Source organism: Leucoraja erinacea, chromosome 13, assembly GCF_028641065.1.
Source record: "Leucoraja erinacea ecotype New England chromosome 13, Leri_hhj_1, whole genome shotgun sequence".
Classification (NCBI taxonomy): domain Eukaryota; kingdom Metazoa; phylum Chordata; class Chondrichthyes; order Rajiformes; family Rajidae; genus Leucoraja; species Leucoraja erinaceus.
This window is the reverse complement of record NC_073389.1, coordinates 54,299,303-54,308,500: the sequence shown is the minus strand read 5'-3', so window position 1 is coordinate 54,308,500 and position 9,198 is coordinate 54,299,303.

Sequence of the window (9,198 nt, the reverse complement as noted above, 5' to 3'; positions counted from 1 at the left end):
CTCTATCCCCCACCATTTCTCCCCCCCCCTTTCTCACCACCCCTCGCTCCCTCCCCCCCCCCTCCTCTCCTCTCTCTCTCTCTCTCCGTCCCTCTCCTCCCCTCTCTCCTTCTCTCCCCTCCCCCTCCTCCTGCCCTCTCTCCCCATTCTCTTCCTCTCCCCCCCTCCCTCCCTCCCTCTCCGTCCCCCCCCACACACCCCCCCTCCTCCCCCTCCCCCTCCTCTCTCGCTCCAAAGGCTGTACCCGACAATACTATTAATTGGGAAGGAATCTGTTCTCTGGTTTAGCTGAGAGTCTGTTTTGTTAATCCTCTGCTGAGTGAGACACAATCTGTGCTGTTTACAGTTGTGCCTTGTGTTGCTTCTCCATTGTTAAACTTTCCACTTTCTCTAAAAGTTGTTTAATACTGTGGTTTTTTTTTTTAACACCGGCAATTAAAAAGTTCCGAACAATTTCTTAGAAAACGCTGTTTTTCCGTCCACGCACGGCTTTCACAATAGAAAGTAGAATGCTGCACCTCGATAACATTACCCCCTCATCCCCCTGCGCTCAAAGGACCCACCCAACCTCTCTCCCTGTAGCCCAGACCCTCGAGTCCCGGCGACACCCTCGTAAATCTTCCCCGCGTTCTTTCCAGCGGCACGGTGGCGCTGTGGCAGAGTCACTGCCTCACCGCACCAGGTTCGATCCCGTGTAGGGATTTCTCCAAAATCTTCGGTTTCCTCCCACACTCCAAAGACGTGCAGGTTTGTAGATTAGCGGGCTTGGTTATAAATGTAAAACATAAATTGTCCATAGTATGTGTAGAGTTCACGGAGCCTAAAGGCCCGACACAAAACTGCTGGTCTACAGAGCCGTTGTCCTCTCCACCCTGTTGTATGGAGCTGAGCCATGGACCACCTACAGCAGGCACCTGAGAGCCCTGGAACAATAACATCGAAGATCCTTATGAAAGAATCCGAGGATCAGCTGGGAGGACAAACGCAGCAACATCAGCGTTTTCGGGGGTTCAGTACTGATGTGGATAGAGACCTGGCTGGCAGACAGGAAGCAAAGAGTGGGAGTAAACGGGTCCTTTTCACAATGGCAGGCAGTGACTAGTGGGGTACCGCAAGGCTCAGTGCTGGGACCCCAGCTATTTACAATATATATTAATGATCTGGATCAGGGAATTGAATGCAACATCTCCAAGTTTGCGGATGACACGAAGCTGGGGGGCAGTGTTAGCTGTGAGGAGGATGCTAGGAGGCTGCAAGGTGACTTGGATAGGCTGGGTGAGTGGGCAAATGCATGGCAGATGCAGTATAATGTGGATAAATGTGAGGTTATCCACTTTGGTGGCAAAAACAGGAAAGTAGAGTATTATCTGAATGGTGGCCGATTAGGAAAAGGGGAGATGCAACGAGACCTGGGTGTCATGGTACACCAGTCATTGAAAGTAGGAATGCAGGTGCAGCAGGCAGTGAAGAAAGCAAATGGTATGTTAGCATTCATAGCAAAAGAATTTGAGTATAAGAGCAGGGTGGTTCTACTGCAGTTGTACAGGGTCTTGGTGAGACCACACCTGGAGTATTGCGTGCAGTTTTGGTCTCCTAATCTGAGGAAAGACATTCTTGCCATAGAGAAGGTTCACCAGACTGATTGCTAGGATGTCAGGACTTTCATGGATAGACTCGGCTTGTACACGCTGGAAGTCAGAAGATTGAGGGGGGATCTTAACTTACAAAATCCTTAAGGGGTTGGACAGGCTAGTCTTTTAGGACCGAGATGAGAAAATCATTTTTTACACAGAGAGTGGTGAATCTCTGGAATTCTTTGCCACAGAAGGTAGTTGAGGCCAGTTCATTGGCTATATATTGGCTATCCAAAGCAAGCGCTGTCTGCGGAGGGCGCTCAGCATCGCCAAGGACTGCTCTCATCCCAACCATGGACTGTTTAACCTCCAACCATCCGGGAGGCGCTACAGGTCTCTCCGTTGCCAGACCAGCAGGTCCAGGAACGAACTTCTTCCCGGCGGCTGTCACTCTACTCAACAACGTACCTCGGTGACTGCCCAACACCCCCCCCCCCCCCCCCCCCAGACACTTATTATTTATTCAAAAATCATTTGCTATGTCACTCTTCCAGGGAGATGCTAAATGCATTTTGTTGTCTCTGTACTGTACACTGACAATGACAATTAAAATTGAATCTGAATCTGAATCTGAATCTAAGAGGGAGTTATAAGTGGCCCTTGTGGCTAAAGGGATCAGGCGGTATGGAGAGAAGGCAGGTACAGGATACTGAGTTCGATGATCAGCCATGGTCATATCGAATGGCGGTGCAGGCTCGAAGGGCCGAATGGCCTCTACTCCTGCACCTATTTTCAGATTCAGATTCAGATTCAATTTTAATTGTCATTGTCAGTGTACAGTACAGAGACAACGAAATGCATTTTCTATGTTTTTCTATGTTTCTATGTTTTGGATGAAACCAACATGACCAGTATCACCACCACAATAATGCAGCACCACCTTCGATGGTCTGGCCATGTCCAACACACGCCCGCCTAAACACGTCGTGTACTCTCAATTGAAGGAAGGTCGGTGAGGCCCAACGGCGGGCCAAAGAGTAAGGAGAGAGAGAGAGAGAGAGAAAGGGTCTCGACGACTACCGACCACCGCCAGTCTCCACTGCCCACGTTGCACCAAACTGTGTGGATCGCGGATCGGCCTCTACAGACATCTGCAGACCAACAAGTAGACCACCCTATGGAGAGGAGAGACCAGTCATACTAATTCCCAGCCTTCTTCTTCTTGGATGATCAGCCGGGACGACAGATGGCGCAATGGGCTAAGTGTTCGGCTGGCGACCGGAAGGTAGCCGGTTCGAATCCCGCTTGGAGTGCATACTGTCGTTGTGTCCTTGGGGCAAGACACTTCACCCACCTTTGCCTGTGTGTAAATGTAATGTAATTATGTGAAGCACTTTGGGGTCAATGCAAGTTGACTAAAAATGTGCTATATAAATAAGATTATTATTATTATTATTATTATTGCGTATAAATTTACGCACAGCCTAAAGTTGCCGGACAACTTGTTCTATTTGATTGTGCACGCCGGGTTGATTGTATTTGTTGACCACGTGAAGGTTGCAATCTCCCGCCCCCTCGTTTCCAGTGGCCGCCGATGATACAGAGTAATATTAGCGTGCGGGGATCGCTGGTCGGCACAGACTCGGTGGGCCGAAGGGCCTGTTTCTGCGCTGTATCTCTAAATTAAACTTAACTATTCCTGATCAAAACCGAACACAATACTCCAAATGTGGCCTCACCAGCGTATTATACAATTGTAACATTTTACATCCCAACTTCTAGACCGTACCGCCCCGACTTTAGGAGATTGAGAGGGGATCTTATAGAAACTTACAAAATTCTTAAGGGGTTGGACAGGCTAGATGCAGGAAGATTGTTCTCGATTGTTCCCGATGTTAGGGAAGTCCAGGACAAGGGGTCACAGCTTAAGGATAAGGGGGAAATCCTTTAAAACAGAGATGAGAAGAACTTTTTTTCACACAGAGAGTGGTGAATCTCTGGAACTCTCTGCCACAGAGGGTAGTCGAGGCCAGTTCATTGGCTATATTTAAGAGGGAGTTAGATGTGGCCCTTGTGGCTAAAGGGATCAGGGGGTATGGAGAGAAGGCAGGTACGGGATACTGAGTTGGATGATCAGCCATGATCATATTGAATGGCGGTGCAGGCTCGAAGGGCCGAATGGCCTCTACTCCTGCACCTATTTTCTATGTTTCTATGTTTCTATGACTTGCCATTAATTGTACATTGTACCCTTGCATTCAGTTGGGGTATTGCCCCTCAGATTGGGGTCACAGATTAAGAATAAGGGGTAGACAAAAATGCTGGAGAAACTCAGCGGGTGAGGCAGCATCTATGGAGCGAAGGAGTAGAAACGTAGAAACGTAGAAAATAGGTGCAGGAGGAGGCCATTCGGCCCTTCGAGCCAGCACCGCCGTTCATTGTGATCATGGCTGATCATTCCCAGTCAATAACCCGTTCCTGCCTTCTCCCCATATCCCTTGACTCCACTAGCCCCTAGAGCTCTATCTAACTCGATCATAAATCCATCCAGTGATTTCCTTCTGTATCTCGACCCATTTCTCCATTAAAGCAGCCCAGTGGCGTCTGAATTGTGGTGAAGCAGTTTCACTCTCGTAAGTTCACAAGTTAGAGGAACAGAATTAGGCCATTCGGCCCATCCAGCCTACTCCCCCATTCAATCATGGCTGATCTGTCTCTCACTCCTAACCCCATTCTCCTGCCTTCTCCCCAGAGCCCCTGAAACCCGTACTAATCAAGAATCTGTCAATCTACGCCTTAGAAATATCCATTGTCTGTGAATGAATTGCACAGATTCACCACCCTCTGGCTAAAGAAATTCCTCCTCATCACCATCAGAATGGAACGCCCTTTAATTCTGAGGCTATGGCCTCCAGTCCTACACTCTCCCACTAGTGGAAGCACCCTCTCCACAGCCACTCTATTCCGTGCTTTTCACTGGTAAGTTTCAATGAGGTCCTTCAATAGACATTCTTGCTTTTGAGGGAGTGCAGCGTAGGTTCGCAAGGTTAATTCCTGGGATGGGGGACTGTCAAACGCTTAGGGAATGGAGCAGCTGGGCTTGTACACTCTGCAATTTGGAAGGATGAGAGGGGATCTTATTGAAACATATAAGATTATTAAGGGTTTGGACACGCTAGAGGCAGGAAACATGTTCCCGATGTTTGCAAAGACCAGAACCAAGAGCCACAATTTAAGAATAAGGAGTAAGCCATTTAGAACGGAGACGAGGAAACACTTTTCCACACAGAGAGTTGTGAGTCTGTGGAATTCTCTACCTCAGAAGGCGGTGGAGGCCGGTCCTCTGGAAACTTTCAAAAGAGAGCTAGATAGGGCTCTTAAAGATAGCGGAGTCAGGGGATACGGGGAGAAGGCAGGAATGGGGTACTGATTGGGGATGATCAGCCATGATCACATTGAATGGCGGTGCTGGCTTGTGGGGCCGAATGGCCTACTCCTGCACCTATTGTCTGTTGTCTATTGTCGATTGTGCCCCCCCTCATTCTTCTAAACTCCATCGAGTACCGGCCCAGTGCCGTCAAACGTTCATTATATGTTAACCCACTCATTCCTGGGAGACAAAAATGCTAGAGAAACTCAGTGGGTGAGGCAGCAACTATGGAGCGAAGGAATAGGTGACATTTCGGGTCGAGACCCTTCTTCAGACTGTCTACCTTCGATTTATCCAGCATCTGCAGTTGGTTCTTAACCAACCATTCCTGGGACCGTTCTTGTAAACCTCCTCTGGCCCCTCTCCAGAGCCGGCACATCCTTCCTCAGATACGGGGCCCAGACACGGCTCACAATGCTCCAACTGTGGTCTGACCAGCGACCCTCAGCGTTACATCCCTGTTTTATAACCATTTCATTCTTACATAGAAACATAGAAATTAGGTGCAGGAGTAGGCCATTCGGCCCTTCGAGCCTGCACCATTCGCCATTCAATATGATCATGGCTGATCATCCAACTCAGTATCCCGTACCTGCCTTCTCTCCATACCCCCTGATCCCCTTAGCCACAAGGGCCACATCTAACTCCCTCTTAAATATAGCCAATGAACTGTGGCCTCGACTACCCTCTGTGGCAGAGAGTTCCAGAGATTCACCACTCTCTGCGTGAAAAAAGTTCTTCTCATCTCGGTTTTAAAGGATTTCCCCCTTATCCTTGTGTCTACACTGCATCACAATGCGGAACTACAAAGGTTCTCATTAGTGCAACTTTAGATTAATGTTCAACGTAAACTGTCTGCTGCTCAGCACCACCCTAGACTGAATGTTGTGTTTAGCTGTCGTTATGGGCTGTTTGACCTGTGTCTGCAGTAACGGTGTCCCTGTGCAGTTACACCCATTACCACCGTCCGCAGAGACAGGAGAGGACAACTGAGGAAGGGGCAACCTCACAGACAGGGGCGAGGCGAAGAAGGGAAGAGGATGACGTTGCAATTTGGCCATGATTTAATTTATTATTGTGATAAGGACCAGAGGTCACAGCCTCGGAATTAAAGGGCGCTCTTTTAGAAAGGAGGTGAGGAGGAACTTCTTTAGTCAGAGGGTGGTGAATCTGTGGAATTCATTGTTACAGAGGGCTGTGGAGGCCACAAGTCAGTGGATATTTTTAAGGCATAGAGAAATTCTTGATTAAAAAGGGTAGTTAATCTATTAATCTCCCCATCAACCCCCCCCCCCCCCCCCCCATCTGTCTGCCTGACCCGCTGAGTTACTCCAGCACTCTGTGAAACGTCACCTATCCATGTTCTCCACAGATGCTGCCTGACCCGCTGAGTTACTCCAGCACTCTGTGAAACGTCACCTATCCAAGTTCTCCACAGATGCTGCCTGACCCGCTGAGTTACTCCAGCACTCTGTGAAACGTCACCTATCCATGTTCGCCACAGATGTTGCCTGACCCGCTGAGTTACTCCAGCACTCTGTGAAACGTCACCAATCCATGTTCTCCACAGATGATGCCTGACCCGCTGAGTTACTCCAGCACTCTGTGAAACGTCACCTATCCATGTTCTCCACAGATGCTGCCTGACCCACTGAGTTATGGTGCAGCAGCATCTATGGAGCTAAGGAAATAGGCAACGTTTAGGGCCGAAATCCTTCTGGAAATAGGCAACGTTTCGGGCCGAAACCCTTATGGGTTTCGGGCCGAAACCCTTATGGGTTTCGGCCCGAAACGTTGCCTATTTCCTTAGCTCCATAGATGCTGCCTGACCCGCTGAGTTACTCCAGCACTCTGTGAAACGTCACCTATCCGTGTTCTCCACAGATGCTGCCTGACCCGCTGAGTTACTCCAGCACTCTGTGAAACGTCACCTATCCATGTTCTCCACAGATGCTGCCTGACCCACTGAGTTACTCCAGCACTCTGTGAAACGTCACCTATCCATGTTCTCCACAGATGCTGCCTGACCCGCTGAGTTACTCCGGCTTTTTGTGCCTATCTTCAATGTAAAGCAGCATCTGCAGTTCCTTCCTACACATTGTTTGGACATTAGGCAACGCTACATGTGGGAGCATGTTGTGTCGAAGTTACAGGAACACGTACACTCCAGCGTCTGTGTGTTGCTTTGGTGAATCTTGAAATAAAATCCTTCCTCCTTGTGACGACCAATGACACAAGATTAGCTTGTTATTGTCACCTTCCCAGATACGGTGAAAAACATTTGTTTGATCCAATTAAATCAGATTATAATATACATGAGTACAATCAAGTGTCGTTTAGTTTAATAGACAATAGGTGCAGGAGGAGGCCATTTGGCCCTTCGAGCCAGCACCGCCATTCCATGTGATCATGGCTGATCATCCCCAATCAGTACCCCGTTCCTGCCTTCTCCCCATATCCCCTGACTCCGCTATCTTTAGGAGCCCTATCTAACTCTCTCTTGAAAGTATCCAGAGAACCGGCCTCCACCGCCCTCTGTGAGGCAGAGAATTCCACAGACTCACCACTCTCTGTGAGAAAAAGTTTTTCCTCGTCTCCGTTCTAAATGGCTTACCCCTTATTCTTAAACTGTGTGTGTGGCCCCTGGTTCTGGACTCCCCCAACATCGGGAACATGTTTCCTGCCTCTAGCGTGTCCAAACCCTTAATAATCTTATATGTTTCAATAAGAATCCCTCTCATCCTTCTAAACTCCATAGTGTACAAGCCCAGCCCCTCCATTCTCTCAGCATATGACAGTCCCGCCATCCCGGGGGATGTAGAGATACAGCGCAGAAACAGGATCTTCGGCCCACAGAATCAGCTCCGACAAGCGATCCACACACACTTACACTGTTTTACAGTACCACACACACTAGGGACAATTTACATTTACACCAAGCCAATTAACCTTCAAACCTGAGGTAGACACATATGCTGGAGAAACTCAGCGGGTGAGGCAGCATCTATGGAGCAAAGGAATAGGTGACGTTTCGGGTCTCGACCCGAAACGTCACCTATTCCTTCGCTCCATAGATGCTGCCTGACCCACTGAGTTTCTCCAGCATTTTTGTCTGCCTTCGATTTTTCCTGCATTTGCAGTTCTCTCTTATACCTTCAAACCTGTACGTCTTTGGAGCGTGGGAGGAAACCGAAGATATCGGAGAAAACCGATGCAGGTCGCGGGGAGAACGTGCAAACTCCGCACAGACAGCGGTGGTAGTCGGGATCGGGAAAGGCAGCAACTCTACCGCTGCGCCACCGTGCCACCCTTAGAAACATATAGAAACATAGAAATTAGGTGCAGGAGTAGGCCATTCGGCCCTTCGAGCCTGCACCGCCATTCAATAAGATCATGGCTGATCATCCAACTCAGTATCCCATACCTGCCTTCTCTCCATACCCTCTGATCCCCTTAGCCACAAGGGCCACATCTAACTCCCTCTTAAATATAGCCAATGAACTGTGGCCTCGACTACCCTCTGCGGCAGAGAGTTCCAGAGATTCACCACTCTCTGTGTGAAAAAAGTTCTTCTCATCTCGGTTTTAAAGGATTTCCTCCTTATCCTTAAGCTGTGACCCCTTGTCGTGGACTTCCCCAATATCGGGAGCAATCTTCCTGCATCTAGCCTGTCCAACCCCTTAAGAATTTTGTAAGTTTCTATAAGATCCCCTCTCAATCTCCTAAATTCTAGAGAGTATAAACCAAGTCTATCCAGTCTTTCTTCATAAGACAGTCCTGACATCCCAGGAATCAGTCTGGTGAACCGTCTCTGTACTCCCTCTATGGCAATAATGTCCTTCCTCAGATTTGGAGACCAAAACTGTACGCAATACTCCAGGTGTGGTCTCACCAAGACCCTGTAGAACTGCAGTAGAACCTCCCTGCTCCTATACTCAAATCCTTTTGCAATGAAAGCTAACATACCATTCGCTTTCTTTACTGCCTGCTGCACCTGCATGCCTACCTTCAATCACTGGTGTACCATGACACCCAGGTCTCGCTGCATCTCCCCCTTTCTCAATCGGCCACCATTTAGATAATAGTGTAAAGAGAAAAATACCACCAGAGTGCAGAATACAATTTCTCAGCGTTGCTGTGTCATAATTCCAGGCACAAAGTCCAATAGTCCGTAGCGAGATATACGTGGGAGAA